Source organism: Schistocerca americana, chromosome 7 (genome assembly GCF_021461395.2).
Source record: "Schistocerca americana isolate TAMUIC-IGC-003095 chromosome 7, iqSchAmer2.1, whole genome shotgun sequence".
Classification (NCBI taxonomy): Eukaryota; Metazoa; Arthropoda; class Insecta; order Orthoptera; family Acrididae; genus Schistocerca; species Schistocerca americana.
Genome location: NC_060125.1, coordinates 67,489,519 through 67,512,961, shown reverse-complemented (window position 1 = coordinate 67,512,961; position 23,443 = coordinate 67,489,519). Strand labels below are relative to the sequence as shown.

General features: G+C 43.3%; 1 protein-coding gene across 2 annotated transcripts in view; it reads left to right on the top strand.

The window, feature by feature from the left end:
• The first annotated feature begins 1,662 nt into the window (after window positions 1-1,662).
• Window positions 1,663-23,443, top strand: part of LOC124622048 (protein roadkill-like) — a 94,757-nt gene continuing 72,976 nt past the window's right edge. The window contains exon 1 of one of the 2 annotated variants that reach the window (XM_047147611.1): window positions 1,663-1,781. The gene's annotated coding sequence lies outside the window, so the exon portion shown is untranslated. The remainder of the gene's footprint in view (window positions 1,782-23,443) is intronic. The other variant, XM_047147610.1, reaches the window with a different exon arrangement.

Below are 23,443 nucleotides of genomic sequence, written 5' to 3'. Positions count from 1 at the left end.
CGAAACAAGGACCATGTACTTTTCATATTTGGTGTTCCGTAGTGTACAGAACCTGTAAAGTTGCTTGGCTCGCTGTTCGCCGTGCTTCTGCCAAGCGGTCGACAGAACGTATATAAGATCGTCATGTTCCAAGGGTTGTCTTTACTGTTATATAACTAGATTTCTTAAAGTGTATTATTGGCACAACTCTGTAGGGATCTGTTAGGAAGCCAGCTGTCAGTGTGAATTGCATATTGTTTATACGAGTATGCTGCAATAGCTTTCATCCCGATTTTGGTTTTGTTTAACTGTAGGTAACATGGTGTTTTGAGAGAAACCAGCCGCGACGACAGCAATGTGTATGAACACAAATAAGAATGCCATGATAAATGTGTAGTGGTTTCTTATTACTATTGACAAGAATCAGGTGTGAGGCGCATATCTCTTTTCTTTTTTAAAAAATATGGAGTTCATTGTAGCAACTGTAATGTTCCCACAACCCTGTGGGGAGTAAAACAATTCGCTGTGAGACCTGAAGAAATTCTTTGCACAAATCGGTAAGTTTAATCGCTTGGTTTCAACCACACAGTTTCATGCCAGAGATCTGAAAACCGATTTCGTCCTCTTCAACTTTTGTGGTCCTGTCCTCCTCAGTTGCGCGTAATACTACGGTATATTGATAAGTTTCACTTATGGATCGTCTGACAGCAACTGGATAAAACACAATTTTAGTGCCATACGCGTTTCGCCTTTATTTTCTGCAAGGCATCATTAGTGGCAGGTTGCGTAGACAGTTTCTTACATATTACGCTCCTGTTGCATTTTTGGTGTTGTTCTTCTTCCTATGAGCGCCAATTTGCTGTTTTTTCCACATTCCACAGCACTATGCACTGATTAAAACAAGCGTTCAGTGCATAGTGCTGTGGAATGTGGAAAAAACAGCAAATTGGCGCTCATAGGAAGAAGAACAACACCAAAAATGCAACAGGAGCGTAATATGTAAGAAACTGTCTACGCAACCTGCCACTGATGATGCCTTGCAGAAAATAAAGGCGAAACGCGTATGGCACTAAAATTGTGTTTTATTCAGTTGCTGTCAGACGGTCCACAAGTGAAACTTATCAATATACCGTACGATTTCGTCCGTCTCTCGACTGATAACGAACAAGACCTGTATTGTTTGAACAAAGCTCGAATGCGATGAATTAAAATACACGCAAATTGACACTAAATATTTATAGGCTATTCTGTAATTCAGTTTATATACGAATCTGGTACCGAATGCGTTAACTAAAACTTGATGAGTGAAGCATTAAAAATCAATTTGCAAATTAAATCATTTAGAATACAGACGCTGTGCCTACTTATAATTGCAGAACTACCGTGATTATGACGAAAGTGTTCCGTTTCCTTTAAAGAAAGCAGAACAGGTATTGGAACACAAGAAGTTAAGGTTCACGGTGACTGACGTAAAGTCTGTTGCGGCCTGTAATTGCGCGGCAACAAGGACAAGAGAGTATAAATATTATTGTGTACTCCATGGAGCAATCAAGCTGCACGCCGCTGTGTTGGCTCTTTTGTCGCGTGGCTGCAGACGCAGGGTTGTATCAGCAGCCCTTTGGGGGGTGCTGGTTGTACTTAGTCACATTTATTGGGGAGCGCGTGCGGAAGGGTCAGGCGGAGCTGATCTGGCAACAGCGCTCTGTGACGTCAAACCAAGGTCGAAGCAGCTGCAGGCTTCGTGGCGCAGACCGCAGAAGCTCCGTAGCAGCGAGACCGCGAATAACGCTATTTGTTCGAAGGTAAGGTGGCTGATGTGTGACCTATTCTCGAGATTCTGGCAGCTAAGACTGTCTTACGTTGTCGTGTTTGTGATTTCTTGTTAGCTCCTATCACAGGAACGTTGAAGTGCTGTTACTAGATTACAAATTAAGAGTAGGATCGTTCCGAAAAGCATATAAGATTGCTTGTCAAGTGTTTAATAATTCATTAGTTAGTCATCACGCTGATATTACGTATTTAACGCTGAAAATGTAAGGAAGGTAAATAAATATAGAAAGAACGGAAAATGGCGCTGTGTTTAGTTGCGAAACATTCAAAACAGTAGGCGTTTCGTTCTTTCTCAAAATCGCAAATACAGGTTTTCTTAATATGTTCAATGAACCACTGCGTTGAAACGTATTTTCGTAGGGCCCAACTTTACGAAAATGACGAAAATGACTATTTCATAAACTTATTTCGTTAAAAATAAATTTCGAAATTAACACATAAGTTATTATAATAATTTAAATTAACATGAGTAGGACTTCACATAAGAATGGGAAAGGCAACCATTAACATGTAGCGGACTTTGTGGTGTGTGTGGAGCATAGAAACAAGTAACGGGAAACAGTATTCACACAAGCTTTAGAGCTTTTCCTCGTTCTCTATGTAGTAAAAGTATGTGCATGAACCCAAATACATACGGACTGGCCGCAGGGGTGTAAGTTTGTGTGTGTGTGTGTGTTTACTTTTACTAGAAAAAGATCAGTGTTAACCCACTTCTAACTTTGATATTTAATTTGTTCATGTAGAAAGTAATGACTGAACGGTACGTTCAAATTTTTGCGGTGCTGAGTAGTGTGTACATACCTCCATTTCAGCCTCCTCCGCCTTCTAAAATGACTTGTAATGTGAGTAAGCAATAAAGCTCATTTGAATGCATGCAAATTGTCCCGTATGCTCTCTTCCTTGAAAGCAAGAATTTTTTTCGTGTCCAGTAAATATATTTGATTGCTCTAAAGGTTTAATATTAGTAAAAATGTTGCTTAAATAGGTAATAGCCAAGGTCTGTCACCGTTGTTTTCAGTTCGAAATTATTCTAAGAAGAAAGCACGCGCCTCTTCCCTCACATCGGTGATACACTAATTTTCATGAGATAATCCCGTAACACAGTGAGTTAAAAATGTGTGTGCACTTAGTCATGTCCTCGAATGTCTTTTGGACTCTTGAATAAACTATTTAGTGGGCGAAGTTTTATGTATGTGATTGTGATGTCATTAAGACCATTTTTATAACGTGGCAATAATTTTTTGCAGCAAATGCCATCAGTCAGTGGCTACTAGAACACTTTAAATATTTTTGTGTACAGCCCAATTGTCACTCATGACCTTCTATTGGTACAGGTGTCAATGCAGGTGTCACATTGAATTTCATCTTCTAGAAAACAATTTAGGGGACAAAATTTCAAAGCAGACACTTTATAAAAAAAAACGCATAAAAGATCCTCCACCGTTTTTGTTCTACCAAACTATTGCACTTAGAGTCCAGCTTCATTGTTATATTCATCCATTCGTAATGAAAATTTGCATGATTTGAAACGAAAAGATTATTCTTTATATTCCTTAAACCAGAGGTATGTTGATTCGAAAGTGGGATCTTACGTATTTCTTTTGCTGTCTGGTCTGCGATAAATGCAGCCGTAGTATGTGCCTCAATCGTACAAACGATCAGATTAACGAAAGTCAGGGTCAGCTGTTCAGTTTTTCGATAGAAGCGTCAGTTTTAACGTTTCTAAATTTCGGAAAAAGGCATGTAAGTTTGAAGAAACCCGTGCATGATCTCAGCGGAGCACAGGCAGTTTAAGAAACATTGTTTTATCCTTGCACCACATTTGCCATGATGTGTAATACCAAGGAGGTTTTCTTATATCCCACAAAAAATTAAGAAAAAGAAATTTAAATTGTTGACTTTTATTCACAACATCCATAAAAAAAGATAATGCGTGCGTGTGTGCGCGCGCGCGGTGCTGTCACTGACATGATCGAAGATCGTGCATTGACGATATTGATAACCCCACATATCATAAACCACTGGTGCGATATCAACCATACTTGTACTCGTATCCTGTTCTGCCTTGCAACAATCGCCGTGGTGGTAAGAACCACCTACCTAACATCCATCGGGAACTAAGTAATAAACATTGAGATGCGTGAATATTTTCCGCATCTGACATGAAGTTTTAATACACACACACACACACACACACACACACACACACACACACACACACTCTCTCTCTCTCTCTCTCTTTTTCTACTGAGACACAACAGTCGAATCAGCTTACGGAAATTCTTTACTGCTAGAAGCGGTTTTGACAGCTTTCAGCTGCGAAGCACAAACGGCTGTAAATGAAAAAAACAGCCGTCTATAGGCTATGATGAGACATTACCATAGACTTCATAACAAAATAGCGTTTTAGACAGGCGAAGCAGCTGCGAATAGATACATTCTTCGCTGACTTAACATTTTTGGGCTAATTTTTACTGTAAAAATTGAGTTACGGGATCTGTTGTAAGAAATCATTAAAAACAAGTGTGTTCGAATTTTTTAAAATACACACCGACAGAAAAAATCAAGAGACCGAAAATAATGTAATGAAATTTCGGGAATATATTTGTTTATGTAACATATTTAAGTGATTAACATTGCAAAATCAGAAGGTAATGAAAGAACGAGATAAGCCATTGCAAAGGTGAAATTCTGGTACATTAGTAACCGGTGTAACCGCAAGAATGTTGAATACAAGCATGCAAAAGTGCAGGCACAGTGTTGTAGAGGTGCCGAATGTCAGTTTGTGGGCTGGAGGTCCATGCCTATTGCACTTGGTCCATCAATAAAGGTACGGTCAGTGCTGTGTGGATGACGCTTGAGTTGTCATATGATGATCCATTGGAGACAGATCTGGTGATAGAGCAGGCCAAGGCCACATGCCGACGCGCTCTAGAGCAAGTTGAGTTACAACAGTCGTATGAGGGCGGGCGTTATCCTGTTGGAAAACACCCACTACAGTGCTGTTCACGAATAATAGCACAACAGGTCGAACCACCACATTGATGTATATATTTGTATGTTGGGTGCATAGGCTAACAGTGTGTGTGTGTGTGTGTGTGTGTGTGTGTGTGTGTGTGTGTGTGTGTGTGTGTGTGCGCTCCTGCTGTCATACGAAATCGCACCCCAGGCCATAACTCCAACGGTAGGTCCAGTTTGTCTAGCACACAGGTTGGTTGCAGACCCTCAACTGGCCTACTAGTAACCAAGGCACGGCCATCACTGGCACCGAGGCAGAACCAGCTTTCATCAGAAAGCACGTCAGATCCCCACAGTACCCTCTAATGGGCTCTCGCACCAGCAAAGTCGCAGATGGCGGTGGTTTGGGGTCAGTGGAATGCTAGCAACAGGGCGTCTTGCTCGGAGCTCTGTTTCAAGGAACAGATATTAACATTTCGTTGTCACTGTGGTGCCAACTGCTGCCGTAGATGCAGTACGATGGGTCAGAGCCATGCGCCGAAACGGTGGTATTCCGTGTCGGTAATTCTAGCTGGCCGTCGGGAGTCCACTCGTCTTGCGATCGTACATTCTCGTGACCACAGTTTCGTTGTCGGGTACAATGGCTGCATTCCCGCCGAGTGTTTCTGCGATATTGTAGGAGCATCGAGCTTCTCGTAGCCATATTATATGACCGTGTTCAAAGTAAGATGTTGATAATGGCGTCTCATTCTCCTTAAGGGCACTCTTGACTAACATCGGCTCGCCACGTCCAATCTCAAGCCTAACTAACGCTCACGACGGTTACGTCGTGTGTGTAAAGCAAACTTGACTTGCATCCTCATAACTGCGCTGCTAGCGCCACTTTTATGCGAGTTGCAAGACATGAATAGCCGTCATTTTTCAGATGTGGAAACATCTACCAACTTTCGTTATTTATTTACACGTCAAGTTCCGTAGGACCAAATTGAGGAGCAGATCTCCAAGGTCATGGAACGTGTCAGTACATGAAATTAAAACATGAAAGTAACAACAGATAAAAATAAGTTTATGAACCAGAAAAAAGTGAAGCCATGAGTTTAAGTAAGCGCAGTCAACAATACAACAAGAAACAGCTTAATTTTTCAAGGAACTCCTCGACAGAATAGGAGTGAGCCATTAGGAAATTCTTCAGTTTAGATTTGAAATGGCGTGGATTACTGCTAAGATTATTGAATTCTTGTGGTAGCTTGTTGAATATGGATGCAGCAGTATACTGCACACGTTTCTGCACTTGTCAAGGAAATCCGAGCGAAATGCAGGTTTTATTTCTGCCGAGTAATAATTGAGTGAAAGCTGCTTATTCTTGGAATAAGCTAATGTTGTTAACAGTTGACAGTAAGGAATATATATGTTGAGAGGCCAATGTCAGAAAACCCAGACTCGCGGACAGTGATCGATGCGCGAACCGCCCGTTTCTGAACAAAAAATATCTAAAAATGTACCCTTTTAGAATGGGAAGAGTTACTCAAAGATCTAATACTTCACGACATAAGCGAATGAAAATAAACAAAGTAGACTTAATTTTCGTGTCGAACGATCACTTACATCAGAGGCCGTTCGAATAGTAAAGATGGCAACATTAAGTCTGAACAAGATCCTGAACATGGGCTTTCCACGACAGTTTACTAGCTGAACACCTAGAAATTTGAACTGTTCAGTTTCACTAATCATGTGCCGATTCTGTTAAATTAAAATGTCTTTTTTTTTAAAATTGTGTGTTAGAAACTGTAAAAACTAAGTCATACTGTGATTTAGGGTTAGTTTATTTTCTAAAAGCCCTGAACTTATGTCATGAACTGCACTATTTGAAACAGAGCCAATGTTGCACAAACCATCGTTTGCTATCAAGCTAGTGTCATCAGAGAACAGAAATATTTTAGTGTTACCTGTAAGACTTGAGGGCATATCATTTATATAAACAAGGAACAGGAGTGACCCCAACGCTGACCCTCGGGCACCCTCCATTTGACCATACCCCCCTCAGACCCCACATCACAGCCATTCTCAACACTGTGAATAATAACCTTTTGTTGTCTTTGGTAAAGTAAGAGGTGAACCGATTGTGAGCTACTCCCCGTATTCCGCAATGGTCCAACTTCTGGAGCAATATTTTGTGATTAACACAATCAAACGCCTTAGTTAAATCAAAAAATATGCCTAGCGTTCGACCTTTTGTTTACCCCATCCAGTACCTCACAGAGAAAAATATTTTCAGTTGTTAGAAGACTTCTAAAGCCGAACTGTACATTTGATAGCAAGTCGTGTGATATACAGTGGTCATTTACCCTGACCACCTTTTCAGTAACTTTAGCAAACTCTGATGGCATAGATATAACTCTAAAATTGTCTACATTACCCATTTCTCCATTTTTATAAAACGGCTTTACTACTGAGTACTTTAATCGTTCAGGAAACTGACCATTCCTAAAGAAAGAATTAAAACGCCTTGGTGTTACTTTTTGCCGTCAGTGTGTAAAGTACACGACTAGATTACAATAGTTTCAAAAGGTGACCATGAAGTACTCCCCCTTTCCCTTGGTATTGCGATGTTAAGAAAATTGTAACTATATGGCGTTTTTGGCTTGTTTTTATCAACCAATCACAACACAGGGCACGTGACATGCGAACGATTTTGTGATGGAGAAACTGAACACCGACCTTACTCCATTTTTTCAGTTTTCTGTAATTAAGTTTGTAGCAGCAATTTAGTACCTGCTAGACCAAGAGTGATTTCATAAGTCTGTCATGGCATTCGTGCAGCATGACATAAATTCCTCAGTGTGTCTTGTGGTGATGTCGTTTGCCCCGTATTGGGATGGGCTGATGAAGAGCTGGTGTGCTGGACGCAAATTACGTGAGTACAACAGCTCCACAAATGGCACAATAAAATCACTACAAGAAAGTGGCACTTGCGTCCAGATCATTTAGTATTTGGTCGCAATCCTTTTGATAGTCGAGTTTCCCCGAATACGGATAAATTCTACATGAACAACGAAACAAACTGCACCCAATAGTTAGGAATAACCAGGAGATTCGTCGCATTTCTATCTTCAGACTGCTTGATAATTACGATCAATCAGCGACAGATCGCTCCGATCTGAGATTTGCGCCATATCACACGACATGGCGACGGATTCCTGTGACCCATCGCACGTGTTGAGACCTCACGATTTAAGTAAGTCACAATATCGGCATCTTCAGAAGAGATAGATTGAAACTAAAACAGAAACGCGATTAGCGCGGTCTGTTGGACGCTTTATACAACCTAGCAGATCACAACTTAATCCCAAAGTTTGACTGTTCGGCGTATGCACTGGGCGAAAATAGAAATATTGTTTCGAGTTTTGCAATTATGTGGCTAAATACACCATTGCCAATGTGCAAGAGGTAGTTAGTAAAATTGACGTTCACAATTTGTGACGTAAACAGTAGCAGTTATTTTCGTAAACCACCTGGAATGTGAATTTTTAACAAGTTTGTATCAGGTCGCTATCTTGTCTGTCTGTTCGATACAAATTTTACAATTGGTTTCAAACTATTTTTCCCGATGAAAGGCGCCACACTTTCAGCATAGCTCAGAACTGGGTTACCGTGCAATGTGAACTTTCTTGTCCGGTGTGTCGCGGAGGGTACTTTGTGTGCCACTACTTGTCTCTCTTCCTGTTCCAGTGGCGAATGTTTCGCGGTAAGCCTACGTTCGAGCTCGACTTCCTTCACTAAGAAGCACTTCTCCTAGATCCACAGAGATCTGTGAACGTGTAAGATAGTCGTGAAAATTTGTACTGGTATATATGGTAGTAATGTCTAGGCTAGCTAGATATGTCACTAGTAATAACAACCATATGTAAGTGGCCTATGAGTTCATAGCTCTTTTTTTTTTTACGGTGTAGGTAGCAGGAAATTGGTAATGTTTGCAGAGAAAACGGTTCAACTCGTTAGCTAGCAATGATCCAGGGAGCCAGTGGTGGTAATTACCGCTCGTAGAGAAGAATTTGGTTTATGCACCTTAAGGGAACCTCTTAGCGTCGGAATTTTCTGATTCATTGCTGTGAACATTCTCTAAATGGTGAAAACGTTATGTATATTACTGAATGTCAGCTTCGAATTAAAGGGGCACGCTAATACAGTATCCCCACAAAGAAACTCGTGGGCTTTCTGTGTGTAACAGGTCTCTTATTGTCAGGTGTGTCCTTTATCAGCCAGTATGATAAGAGTCTGGTTATCTTTGAGTTTCTTATTGACGTTCCGTACTATCTGCTGGTCTTTTGTGCGAGCGTGTGGACTTTCCCAGTTCCCACGAAACTGTGTGTCCTGTTTAGAAAATTCCGTTTCTGGCCGTGCTTAAAGGTAACGTAATTTTTGTTGGAAGCATCAAGTTTAGATTGGTCAAGGGCAGTAGTAGTTTAAGCCGGTAGTGTAGTTGAAGTTTTATAATCAAAAGTGGAGTGCGTATTGTAAGACACGCCTTACTCAGCTGGTCTATTTCGTCACAACGGAAATAAATATTGGTATGGTTGTCCATCTTTTTATAAAAAGTGGGGATTACTAGTAGGCGCATCAAACGATTGTGGTCTGTCAGTTCTCCGGCCCAGTTTTCTAAACTTCCAGTCATATGTAGCATTATATTTCTTCTCCCTTCTCCTCTGTATGTTAGTTTTGTGCATCTAAAGATGGGATTTTAATATTTCTAAACCGGTCGTGGTTTGAATAAATATTTAGTAAAACGGAAGTGTATCTCTCTAAATTCATTAACCATGCCTCCCAGTTGCGAATGCCCTACGTGCCAGATCTTGGGCAAAACTAAATGCAGCTCCGGATCTTAAACAGTTTGTATACGGGAACATCGAAAGTTCAATAATTTTCATTGCGGTAGGGTCTGCAGCTGGCAGATTTTCTGAATATGTCGTGATGCCAAGCTGCCATTCTCTTCAGTTCATGCACGCCAAATAAAGAAAATGGCAACTGAAGGCACACCAAATCAACAAAAAAATAGATTAAATTTTTTGTTCGTATAATGCCAAGTTGAAGGTGCGTGCTTTAATTTCCTCCTTGACTATGTATATTGTATATCCTACAAACAACGGATTCCAATCAGAATTAAGACTGTAAAAGTATTTGCACTGACAAGGATAGGTACCGTTTATAGAATATAGTTTTTGTTGGATAATAAGTTTGTTCATTTGATGAAAGAACAGCGAAATTGGAGTTACTGTAATAGGTGAAAAATATATTTCCGTTACTTGATCGCAGAATTCTACATGTGATGTTTACAGTTAAAATCACCCGCTTCTTAAATAAATGGCTCTGAGCATCAGTCCCCTAGGACTTAGAACTACTTAAACCTAACTAACCTAACACACACACACACACACACACACACACACACACACACACACACACACACACACACACACACCCATGCCCGAGGCAGGATTCGAACCTGCGACCGTGGCGGTCGCGCGGTTCCAGACTTGTAGCGCCTAGAACCGCTAAGTCACAGCGGCCGGCTCACCCGCTGCTGTGTTCCTCCCAGGACACGAGTGACATCAGGCGGTAGAAACTGTTTCTTGGGGCGGCTGGTTCAGAGACCCTGAGAAGTTGGTACCTTGATTGTTGCTTGTATGTTAACTGTCCGCTGCGAGAGAATCTCGAATTGCCACAGGTTTTGCCGGAGCGCGAATTTCCCCGTTGAATTTTAAGGGTTAGCGAATCTTCGCGAGAGGGCGCCGTTGTTCTGTGTGCATATGTTGCCTTCCTGAAGGAAGAGGGGTGACCTGATGTGACAGCCAGAATGGATGTGCCTTGTTCGGCGCTGAGGGCATTCGTGACCTCTAAGTGATGACTTGGTGGTGCTAGTGTTGAGTGTATTTGCTGGTTCCCGACACAGGTTTCGCATGACGTGACATGGCATCATAGAGCTGAAGTATCTCAGAGGTGAGCACTCAGATGCGCAGAATGGATTCTGTGGTCTGAAACAGACTGAGGTTGCAGAAGTGTTCAGAAAGCGGTAGTGTCGTGTATAAAAGTACAGAGCATTGGCGAGCTGTCATTTATAATCAGGTGACTGACGTGAAAAGCGAGTTTAGTAATAGTCATCAATTGCCGTATTTATTTTAGGCGACAAGTTTCGAACCTTACAGGGTCGTTTCTCACAAGGGAACCTCCCCATCGCACCCCCCTCAGATTTGGTTATAAGTTGGCGCAGTGGATAGGCCTTGATAAACTGAACATAGATCAATTGAGAAAACAGGAAGAAGTTGTGTGGAACTGTGAAAAAATAAGCAAAATATACAAACTGAGTAGTCCATGGAACACATAGGCAACATCATGACAGTATGAACTCAGGAGCGGTGTGGTCCAGTGGTAGCGTGAGCAGCTGCAGAACGAGAGGTCCTTGGTTCAAGTCTTCCCTCGAGTGAAAAATTTTACTTTCTTTATTTTTGCATAGTTATTATCTGTCCGTTCGTTCACTGACGTCTCTGTTCACTGTAATAAGTTTAGTGTCTTTGTTTTGCGACCGCATCGCAAAGCGTGCGATTAGTAGACGAAAGGACGTGCCTCTCCAATGGGAACCGAAAACATTTGATCGCAAGGTCATAGGTCAAGCGATTCCTCCACAGGAAAACACGTCTGATATATTCTATACGACACTGGTGACGGCATGTGCGTCACATGACAGGAATATGTTGTCGACACACCTAACTTGTACACTTGGCGAATGGGTAAAAAGATTCTTCTACCTTGCCCGATTTAGGTTTTCTTGTGGATATGATAATCACTCCCAAAAAAGTGATGAAAACATAAGAGTTTGTCACATAAACTGAAAATAAAAAATTAAAATTTTCACTCGAAGGAAGATTTGAACCAAGGACCTTTCGTTCCGCAGCTGCTCACGTTATCACGAGACCACAGCGCTCCTGCGTTCATAATGTCCTTGATATTGCATATCTTCCCATGAACTACTCAGTTTGTATATTTTGCTTATTTTTTCACAGTTCCACAAAACTTCTTCCTGTTTTCTCAATTGATCTGTGTTCAGTTTTTCGAGGCCTATCCACTGTGCCAACTTATAACTAAATCTGAGGGGGGTGCGATGGGGAGGTTCCCTTGTCAGGCGTGGCCTACTGCGGCTGCACTGACAGTGCCTGATCTTAATAGTAAACATCGAAGTGACAACACATGCTTAAGATGTAATTGCAGAATGCCAAAATTCATACGTGCCTCTTACCAAGTCAAAATCAAACTCAATAGGCCAGGGTTGAAAATGAACCGTAAGGTTCTAAAACTAGTCGCCTAATAAATGCTGAAACTGTTCACAGAATTGTGAATAAACGCATTAAGGAATGTGGAAAAGTTGTCCGTTCCGACAAAATGTTAGGACTGAAGTCACACGAAAATGTTTCCGGCGTGATTATGCCCGCATGGCGACAATTAACACTTTAAACGCGGAGTGAGACGTATCGGTCATCACATTTCGAAAATCGTCAGTGAAGTGAATATTACGAAATCCAGTGTGTCGAGAACACCAAATTACATGCATTATGTCACCACGGACAACTCAGTGGGCGAGAACAGTGGCGTCTGTGTAGAGTTGTCAGTGCTAACAAACAAGCAACTCTGCATGAAATAAAAGCAGAAATCAGTGTGGGACTTAGGACGAATGTATCCGTAAGGACAGTGTGGCGAAATTTGGCGTTGATGGGCTATGGCAATAGACGAACGACGCGAATATGTAATAACACATCGCCTGCAGCGACTCTCCTGGCCATATCGTTTGGACCCTAAGACGAATGGAAAACTGTAGCTTGGCCAGATGAGTCGCGACTTAAGTTGGTAGGAGTTGATGGTAGTGTTGGTGTGGCGTAGACTCTACGAATGGATCCAAGCTGTCAACAGCGTGCTGCGGAAGCAGGTGGTGGCTCCACAATGGTGCGGGCTGTGGTTACATGAATGGACTGCTTCCTCTGATCCAGTTAAACCAATAATTGACTTGAAGTGGTTGTCTTTGGCTTCTTGGAGACAAATTGCATCTATTCATAAACTTCACGTTCCCAAACAACGATGTCATGTCACTGGACCACAATTGTTCGCGATTGGTTTGATAAACAATCTGTAAAATTCGAACAAATGATACGGCCGCTCTAATCGCCGGAAGTAATAGAGAGGTTAGTTAGTTGGCAACATCCTTCACAACAACACTTCCACAATAATGGGCAGCTATAGAGGCGGCATGGCTCAATACTTCTGCAGGGGACTTCCAGCGACTTGGTGAGTGCATGTCCCATCGAGTTTCTGCATTACGCCGGGCAAAAGGAAGGACGACAAGATATTAGGAGGTATCACATGACTTTTCTCACCTCGCCTCACCTCATCGTTCCATTGCCATCGTATGGTCACGTGATCTCTGGACGCCGTAGATTTCTCTGTAATGCGTCCTGTAAATTTTCAATGTTGTTTCATAGCTAGTACAGGTTCCCTTCGAAGATGCTGCGGATTTAGTATAGGGGTTTTGTAGACACCATAGCGATTCGCATGTGATACCTGGAATAAACTGGGAATAAACTGATTTACATTTTTTGACATGTCACAGCTCAGATATCTCAAATTTTTAGTTTCTGGGACATTCACAGCTATTTTTGTGTATATACGGAACTTTATCGTGTTTCGGAGTCTGTTTGAATATATTATTTGTGGTGACGTTGCAAAACGCCTTAATAGTGAGGCAGTGCTTTTGAAAGTATACCGAAAAACGGCGAATTTGCCGCAAAGTGGCGATGATATATCGTGCTTAATTACTTTTTCTGTATTTTGGTCTTACTCTTACGCTAGCGCACGCGCGAGGCCCCCTTTTTCTTCTTTATTGTACAAAACATTATTTTACACATTTATGCAAACATTTTTGCATAAATAACAAAACTGTCTCTTCATGTTAGAGCGTTTGATAAGTATGTTTCGGTTTCATACTGGACATACGTTACGCAGATCTGAGCTATTGGAAATGTATATAGAGGAGAAAAGTCTACTTCCTACACAGGACATCTTTTCAAGAGATAGATATAAATTGCCTTTCCTGTGTGGGAACACTAAGATGGAATTTGCTATTAACAGCAGATGGCGAAAGACTTTCCTCAACAAATCTGCACATTTTGCACGCACAGGATTTAAAACGTTCAAAATGCAACCGAAACAGCACAGTACCTCATAGTATTCACACAACAGTTTTTCTTCTTTCATGTATTTCTCTTTGCTTCTGTACCAACAGTAGTAATTCATCATTGCTGTTACCAATAAAAAAAATGTTAAAAACGCAACAAATACGTCTAATACTACACTGTCCAGTCACATTGTGACTGTCAAAAGCATGAATAACGACATCGGCAGTGCGAACCGCTGCAAGACGTGCAGGAACAGTCAGGTTCTGCAAAGTACCGTGCCATGCCGGACTCAGGTAGCACCGGATTTCCCATATTAACGCAATGACCACATTCGGCACATTTAGCTGAAACTTTCGTTCAAATACAAAGCCTTGGTATTTTGTTTCTTTCTGAGAACTTACTTTGCCTTTTTCTGCCGTCAGTACTACACTGCCGGGGAAAAAAATTATTACACCAGGAAAGACGTAGGTTTTGATTCGATGACGGCATACGCTACGTGGGGAATAGTAGACGTACTGATAATGGTTTCAACGTCGTCCGCCAACAGATAACGCAGTGGCATATAGATACCCGAGCCCCATGTGGTTCTACCCTTCAATAGGGAATGCTCGCAACCAGGCGTCTAATTGTGGTGAAAACTTGTGAAGCCAACAGGTAACCGTGCCACAGAGATGCATTCGTGCTTCCTACAGGCAACTGACAGATTTGGAAAGGGGTCAAATTGTGGCCTTCAGAGTGGCGGGATGGTCCTCCTTTCGGAGAACTGCCACACAAGTTGGACGTGCTGCGTTAGTTGTACAACGATGCTGGTCTCAGCGAGCATTCTCGCACCCGTAGAAGAGGTTCTGGACGTCCACGCAGCACTGAAACTCGCCAAGATCGTCGTATTATTATGGCAGCAGTGGCACATACCACAGCACAGAGGGTTTGTGAGCCAAGGCGTTTCAACACGAACTGTTGCTAACCGGTTTATTAGCAGTGGGGCTACAGGGACTTACACCTCTAGCCCGTCGTCCACTCACGCCACAGCATCAGCGTGCACATCTCGATCAGAGGATCGCCTGGAAGATGGAAAGGCGTGCCGTGGTCTTCAGCGATGGAATCTGTTTCTGCCTGCAAGCAAGTCATGGCAGTTTACGCGTACGAGGTATGCCTGGTGAGCGCCATTTCGTTGACAGCATTCGTCAAAGGCACACTGGCCGCCCCAGGGCTTATGGTCTGGGGTGCGATAACCTGCAACTCCTGTTAACGTTTAGTGTTTCTGGAGGGGGCGCTAACCGGCGTTCGTTCGGTACGTGCAGAGTGTCGTTAGACCCATTCTTCAGCCGTTCTTGCAACAGGTGATGTATTCCAACAGGATAATGCTCGTGTTATGACGACGAACGAGTCGTCGCCAATGTCGACTGATGGCCAATGCTAAATAGAAACACACAAATCGCAATAGGTTTGTCAGTAACGTCGATAAGGTGCTGGCTGCATGGTCTGGATCTGCAACGACAAAAACAATTAGTAGTTGGTAAAAAAATAATACAATGTTGTACTTAACTGGTTGTACTGGACTCGTCTTGGCTGCATACACACAAACATAGCTATTGAGGTCTCACTTATGCCATGCGTAGTAGTGTCAGTGTCGTCTCAACTGCCGCCTGCTTCACGTCTGCTGTGCAACGAGCTACCTTAATTTAAGTATTAACTGTATTTTTATTACTTGTCACTTCTTCTTCCGTGTGTTTTTGCTTTTAGGAAGCTTTAATTGTCGAGTGCTAGTAATAGTGTTCCATAGATCTCGTGTTTGTTTTGAATACAGTCAGAGAGAGTCCCTTTAGTCATCCAAAGTGCCAGTAGTGCTAGTGTTTGTTCAATACAGTCCAGAGACAGGTAGTGCTATTTTCATTGCTTTCTACAAGAAGTGGCTAGCAAACACAGTTTAGTCAACAATCAGCCGCCTTTAGTGAATTAGCAGTCTAGTTAAAAGTTGATTAACTCTCTACAGTAAATTGATTTCTTAGGATGGACAGGATGTGTGACTGCTGTGTACGGACGCAGGAGGAGCTGGCCACTGTTTGCGAACAGCTGAGCGTGTTGATGGCCGCTGTCAGCCGTCTTCAGGCTGCTGCCTCGGAGTGTAGCGGCAGTGGGGAGTCTGGTGCGTCGCAAGGTGCACCCCAGGTGTTACATGCTACACCCACAGTCCCTGCTATCGAGACATCTTCGCGGTTACGGGGCGCGGTTGGGCCACCCTCTCCCCAAGGGGAGTGGCGGGTTCAGCGGCGTTCGCGGCGCACGAGGCGGAGGGTAAATGGGGAGGCTGGTCGTGTGGCATCGCCCGCTCTGCCTGTGAGTGGACATGTGGTCGCTCCTTCAGCAAAGTACGAGCAGGCACACGAGGGGAGGGGTTTATTAGTTATTGGGAGCTCCAACGTTAGGCGGGTGATGGAGCCCCTTAGGAAAATAGCGGAAAGGTCGGGGAAGGAGGCCAGTGTTCACTCTGTCTGCTTGCCGGGGGGTCTCATCCGAGATGAGGAGGAGGCCCTGCCGGCGGCGATAGAGAGCACTGGGTGCACCCGACTGCAAATTGTTGCTCATGTCGGCACCAGTGACTCCTGCCGTCTGGGTTCAAAGGTCATCCCCAGTTCGTACAGGCGGTTGGCGGAATTGGTGAAGGCGAAAAGCCTCGCTCGCGGGGAGGAATCAGGGCTAACTATTTGTAGTATCGTTCCCAGAACCGATCGCGGTCCTCTGGTTTCGAGCCGAGTGGAAGGCTTAAACCAGAGGCTCAGACGATTCTGCAGAGATCTGGGGGTGCAAATTTCTCGACCTCCCCTATCGGGTGGAGAAATGTAGGGTCCCCCTGAATAGGTCAGGCGTGCACTACACGCCGGAAGCAGCTACACGGGTAGCGGAGTACGTGTGGAGTGCACATGGGTTTTTTTTAGGTTAGAGTATTCCCTCCCCAAGCCCGACAAGATGCCTCCTGAGACGCGGCAAGGTAGGAGTAGGCAAAATGCAACAGGGAATAACAATATTAATGTGCTAATAGTAAATTGCAGGAGCGTCTATAGAAAGGTCCCAGAACTGCTCTCATTAATAAACGGTCACAACGCCCATATAGTACTAGGGACAGAAAGTTGGCTGAAACCAGACGTAAACAGTAATGAAATCCTAAACTCAGATTGGAATGTATACCGCAGAGACAGGCTGGACAGTGAAGGGGGAGGCGTGTTTATAGCGATAAGAAGTGCCATAGTATCGAAGGAAATTGACGGAGATCCGAAATGTGAAATAATTTGGGTGAAGGTCATGGATAAAGCAGGCTCAGACATGGTAATTGGATGTCTCTATAGGCCCCCTGGCTCAGCAGCTGTTGTGGCTGAGCACCTGAAGGATAATTTAGAAAATATTTCGAGTAGATTTCCCCACCATGTTATAGTTCTGGGTGGAGATTTTAATTTGCCGGATATAGACTGGGAGACTCAAACGTTCATAACGGGTGGCAGGGACAAAGAATCCAGTGAAATTTTTTTAAGTGCTTTATCTGAAAACTACCTTGAGCAGTTAAACAGAGAAGCGACTCGTGGCGATAACATATTAGACCTTCTGGTGACAAACAGACCCGAACTATTTGAAACAGTTAACGCAGAACAGGGAATCAGCGATCATAAAGCGGTTACGGCATCGATGATCTCAGCCGTAAATAGAAATATTAAAAAAAGGTAGGAAGATTTTTCTGTTTAGCAAAAGTGACAAAAAGCAGAGCACAGAGTACCTGACGGCTCAACACAAAAGTTTTGTCTCAAGTACAGATAGTGTTGAGGATCACTGGACAAAGTTCAAAACCATCGTACAATATGCGTTAGATGAGTATGTGCCAAGCAAGATCGTAAGAGATGGAAAAGAGCCGCCGTGGTACAACAACCGAGTTAGAAAACTGCTGCGGAAGCAAAGGGAACTTCACAGCAAACATAAACATAGCCAAAGCATTGCAGACAAACAAAAATTACGCGAAGCGAAATGTAGTGTGAGGAGGGCTATGCGAGAGGCGTTCAGTGAATTCGAAAGTTAAGTCCTATGTACTGACTTGGCAGAAAATCCTAAGAAATTTTGGTCTTATGTCAAAGTGGTAGGTGGATCAAAACAAAATGTCCAGACACTCTGTGACCAAAATGGTACTGAAACAGAGGATGACAGACTAAAGGCCGAAATATTAAATGTCTTTTTCCAAAGCGGTTTCACAGAGGAAGACTGCACTGTAGTTCCTTCTCTAGATTGTCAAACAGATGACACAATCGTAGATATCGAAATAAACGACAGAGGGATACAATTAAAATCGCTCAAAAGAGGAAAGGCCGCTGGACCTGATGGGATACCAGTTCGATTTTACACAGAGTACGCGAAGGAACTTACCCCCCTTCTTGCAGCGGTGTACCGTAGGTCTCTAGAAGAGCGTAGCGTTCCAAAGGATTGGAAAAGGGCACAGGTCATCCCCGTTTTCAAGAAGGGACGTCGAACAGATGTGCAGAATTATAGACCTATATCTCTAACGTCGATCAGTTGTAGAATTTTGGAACACGTGTTATGTTCGAATAAAATGACTTTTCTGGAGACTAGAAATCTACTCTGTAGGAATCAGCATGGGTTTCGAAAAAGACGGTCGTATGAAACCCAGCTCCCGCTATTCGTCCACGAGACTCAGAGGGCCATAGACACAGGTTCACAGGTAGATACCGTGTTTCTTGACTTCCGCAAGGTGTTCGATACAGTTCCCCACAGTCGTTTAATGAACAAAGTAAGAGCATATGGACTATCAGACCAATTGTGTGATTGGATTGATCTGTTCCTAGATAACAGAACGCAGCATGTCATTCTCAATGGAGAGAAGTCATCCGAAGTAAGAATGATTTCAGGTGTGCCGCAGGGGAGTGTCATAGGACCGTTGCTATTCACAACATACATAAATGACCTTGTGGATGACATCGGAAGTTCACTGAGGCTTTTTGCAGATGATGCTGTGGTGTATCGAGAGGTTGTATCAATGGAAAATTGTACTGAAATGCAGGAGGATCTGCAGCGAATTGACGCATGGTGCAGGGATTGGCAATTCAATCCCAATGTAGACAAGTGTAATGTGCTGCGAATACATAGAAAGATAGATCCCTTATCATTTAGCTACAAAATAGGTCAGCAACTGGAAGCAGTTAATTCCATAAATTATCTGGGAGTACGCATTAGGAGTGATTTAAAATGGAATGATCATATAAAGTTGATCGTCTGTAAAGCAGATGCCAGACTGATTCATTGGAAGAATCCTAGGGAAATGCAATCCGAAAACAAAGGAAGTAGGTTACAGTACGCTTGTTCCCCCACTGCTTGAATACTGCTCATCAGTGTGGGATCCGTACCAGATAGGGTTGATAGAAGAGATGGAGAAGATCCAACGGAGAGCAGCGCGCTTCGTTACAGGATCATTTAGTAATCGCGAAAGCGTTACGGAGATGATAAACTCCAGTGGAAGACTCTGCAGGAGAGACGCTCAGTACGGGCTTTTGTTGAAGTTTCGAGAACATACCTTCACCGAAGAGTCAAGCAGTATATTGCTCCCTCCTACGTATATCTCGCGAAGAGACCATGAGGATAAAATCAGAAGCATACCGACAATCTTTCTTTCCACGAACAATACGAGACTGGAATAGAAGGGAGAACTGATAGAGGTACTCAGGGTACCCTCCGCCACTGACCGTCAGGTGGCTTGCGGAGTACGGATGTAGATGTAGATGCGTTACTAATCGCCTTGTTAGAGGTTGCTTCATATCAGCTGAAGGCTATGCTATTTTACTACTTGCCGTCCCCGAGCAAGAGTAGACGAGAGCTCGCTAGATACTTGATAAAAGCCGTGGAGCGGCGCTGGTCGCGACTCGCGGGTCCAACGATACTAATACGGACCGCGGTCGATAACTGCAACCCCTACCAAGTGTGGTATAGAACGTTGATACCACAACTCGCACACACACACACACTGCCCGTGAAACTCAACTGATCTCAAAGACGTGGAGCGACTTCACCAGTCGAGAAAGCGTGGGAAATGATGGAGCGAGAAACAGGTCGAGCAGGCGTGGCATAACGTAGCCCAGGAGAGAATTCAGCATCGGAACGATCGATTGGATGGCAGTCAGCGCCTGCACTGCCGCACGTTGGAGGTTACACCACGTACTGATACGGGTGTTTCAGCGTGGGACGATACCTGGTACATCAAAACCGCCTGTGCTACTGATCCGTACATGTAATCACTTGACTCATTGTTGCAACAATGAAACTTGAGTGAATTGGGAGCCTTAAGAGTGTACTATTTTTCCGGCAGTGTCTGTAACTTAGAAGACGACATACTTCAAATCAGAATTAACTCACAAACTTGTTTCAGACCGTGGAAATATGAAGGCAGTGCTACACAGACTGAAATATTTCGAATCCAGATATTGCGTACATACACTATGAAAATACCTCGAACCTACATGTCGCGTACGTCTGCTACGAATGCAACGTTTCTCAGACGATTACGCCATTGTTAGTAGTGCTTGTGAAAAAATGTACACAACTCTGTGCAGCTTACACTTCCATCAAGTTATGCTACACTGAAATTCGTCAGATTATGAGCTTGTGTTGGCAAAAACAGTACATTTTCTAAAAAACAAATTCCAGCCGGACATTATAAAAAGCATCGAAAAGCCGGACGGTTAGTAACAATAGTTATAGTCGAATCGAAAGACTGGGACGCATCTGGATTCCTGATGTTAGGTGTTTGTGAGTGCACGTTACACAATGCAGTGTTGCAGTGAATGATTAAACTTTTGACAGCTGTGACAAATGTAAGGATTATGTTATTTACATGTATCTGTCCGCTCTGTAGCGTTACCGTTTACCACGCAAGGGGGCCCGGGTTCGATTCCCGGCAGGGGACTGGGTGTTGTGTGTCCTTCACCATTTTCATCGTCATTGACACGCAAGTCGCCGAAGTGTGTCAACTAAAAAGACTCGCAATACGGCGGCCGAACCCCGAAGGGGATATCTCGGCCAATAAATGCCATACGATAATTTCCTTTCATTTATATGTATCTGCAGTTACAGTCGAAATGTGATAAACTATTGCCGGCAGTATGTGTGCAACTTCTGCACTGCGCGTTAATACGTATCACTAAATAAGCGACCCGCCACGGCTTCGCGGGTATTACAGAGTATTCACGGCCGGATGACTTATCTGGTACAGTAGTGGTAATAAATTATATATACAGACGTTCCTCGTTAGACTGTCAGCGAAAACCATATTAAAATTCCGACAGTAATCTTCAGATCAGCCTTTTAATTTCTTATATGTATAGATGCAAAGGATATGATCGTTTGTCATATCGCGAGCGCATTTGTACTAGAGAACATATGTCCTAAATTTTTTAAGCATATCCTCCGTTGTTGTGATTGGTAGGACACGTACGATTAATTTCGGTGGTTTATTAGTATAACTAAATTCGTAAGTGTGGAATTCGGCATGGTTCTCTTCCAAGCAACCAGAAAAATTTCTGTAATCGTTAAGGGTCTCTGTCGGAATGCTTACCGCATCACGTTGTGATCTAACCAAATACGGATGAGCAAGTATGCTATCGCTTTCCCAAACCGTGAAGTGAACAGGTGCCCCGCGAAAAACTATTAATAACATGGCTGCTTTTCGGCATATTTCTTTTTAAAAAATTGATTTGTGTTAGCTACGATTTAAAATTGAAGGAATCACTCCATAAAAATTTTTGATTTTTTAAATTCTATTGTTTGATAACTTTCAAAATAAAGGCAGGCTATCAAAATACCAGGATTCTCAAAGCGTTATGTCAGGCGAAAAATTTGGGAATCCCTGCTCTAGAGGAGGGCTCGGCAAGTAGGAGAAAGGGCGGGCGTGTGTGCTCTCGAAGAGGCTGGCACTGCCACGACTCCGCCTCGCCCTCCCACTCCCCCCCCCCCCTCCTCTGACAGCTGCAGATGCCCCCTCCGGCACCCGTACCCTCCCCCCCCAACCACCGCCCTTCTAAAACAGACACACGCGCAGCAGTGCGGCCCGTTGACTTTGAGACGTTGAAATTGTCTACTGTTAAGATCTCGTTTGTAGTAATAAGACATACGCAGTGAAAATAAAATAGTCAATAAAGAGCGAAGACCCTTAAAACGAAAATCTACTAAACCCTACGGCCACATGTGCTATTTTTGCAGCGGATTACGAGCTGGAAAAAATGCGCCACGAACAGCAGCCGAACCCAACATTCCGAGTGTAATAGATGTTGGGTAGCAAGCCCTCTCAATCCCCCCCTCCCCCTGTCCCTCAACAGTATCCAATCGTCCATCTTCACAGTCATAAAAAAAAAATGTTCTTTGAACACATTTCTAAAATGCCGAAAGATGAATATTTAGTTTCTGTAGTGCCTCACGAAACCACGAACTAAAGAGTCAATGAGACAACTGGTATTATTTCTAAAAACTCTTTTCTTACGGAATTATGCCGTAATTCTCAGTGCATCACGAGTACTCCTGAGGGAAAAAAGCTACCCACACTGAGGGCAGACACTTGCAACACATCACTTCTATCCATAGCGACATGTTTCGTACGCATCCTGCACCGCATTTAAAACCAACCAAATTAAACTGTGTGCGCAATAGTTAGGCCTACTGCCCGTAAATCACTTGAGTGCACTCCTTACTTCTGAAATGGCAGAAACTGGAAAACTTCCGGCCGTCAGTGTATTGTTTGACCACTGGTAATAATTATGATACGGAAACAGTGATAATAGTACAGATCTATTATAAATCTACAGATCTATTATAAATAACTATGATAAATAACTTAACATATAGGTCAACCTTTCTGTTTCTACCTCTGAAGCAACCACTGGATTACAGTGCGGGAATGACTGCCGGGCGTTGGCAATCAGACGAGTTTGTGACACTTGTACGGAGAAGGAATGTGTTGACATTTGTACGGAGCCCGGAACAATGTTGGTAGTGGACAGGGTGTTCCAGAAGTAGGATGCACCGGCATGTCCGCCGCTGTATGCAACGTATTGTGGGCAAGGCCAAAGCTAATTTCCTGGGCAAAGTTCCCTGTCCCCGCACCAGTCCGTAGTGTGCGTGGCTTTATCTCAGAGTTTAGGACTGCAGTTGACCTGTGACTGGCAAGTAGAGTACTGTGCCTTAGTGCCGAGTTAATGTTCACAAAGACCACCAAAGGGAAGCCTTTAGTGATTTACAACGGACACCAGTATATGGTGGAGTATGCAAAACAAGAAGTGACTTAATGCAATTGTTTAAACTTTAAAAAGAATAATGCAAAGGAAGGCTATCCACAAAAATTAAGTTTTAGGGAAAGGTAGACATGTTTGTATTCCGGATGAGGCAGCAAATGAAGCGAGAAAATGTTTTGTCGGAGCAACGAA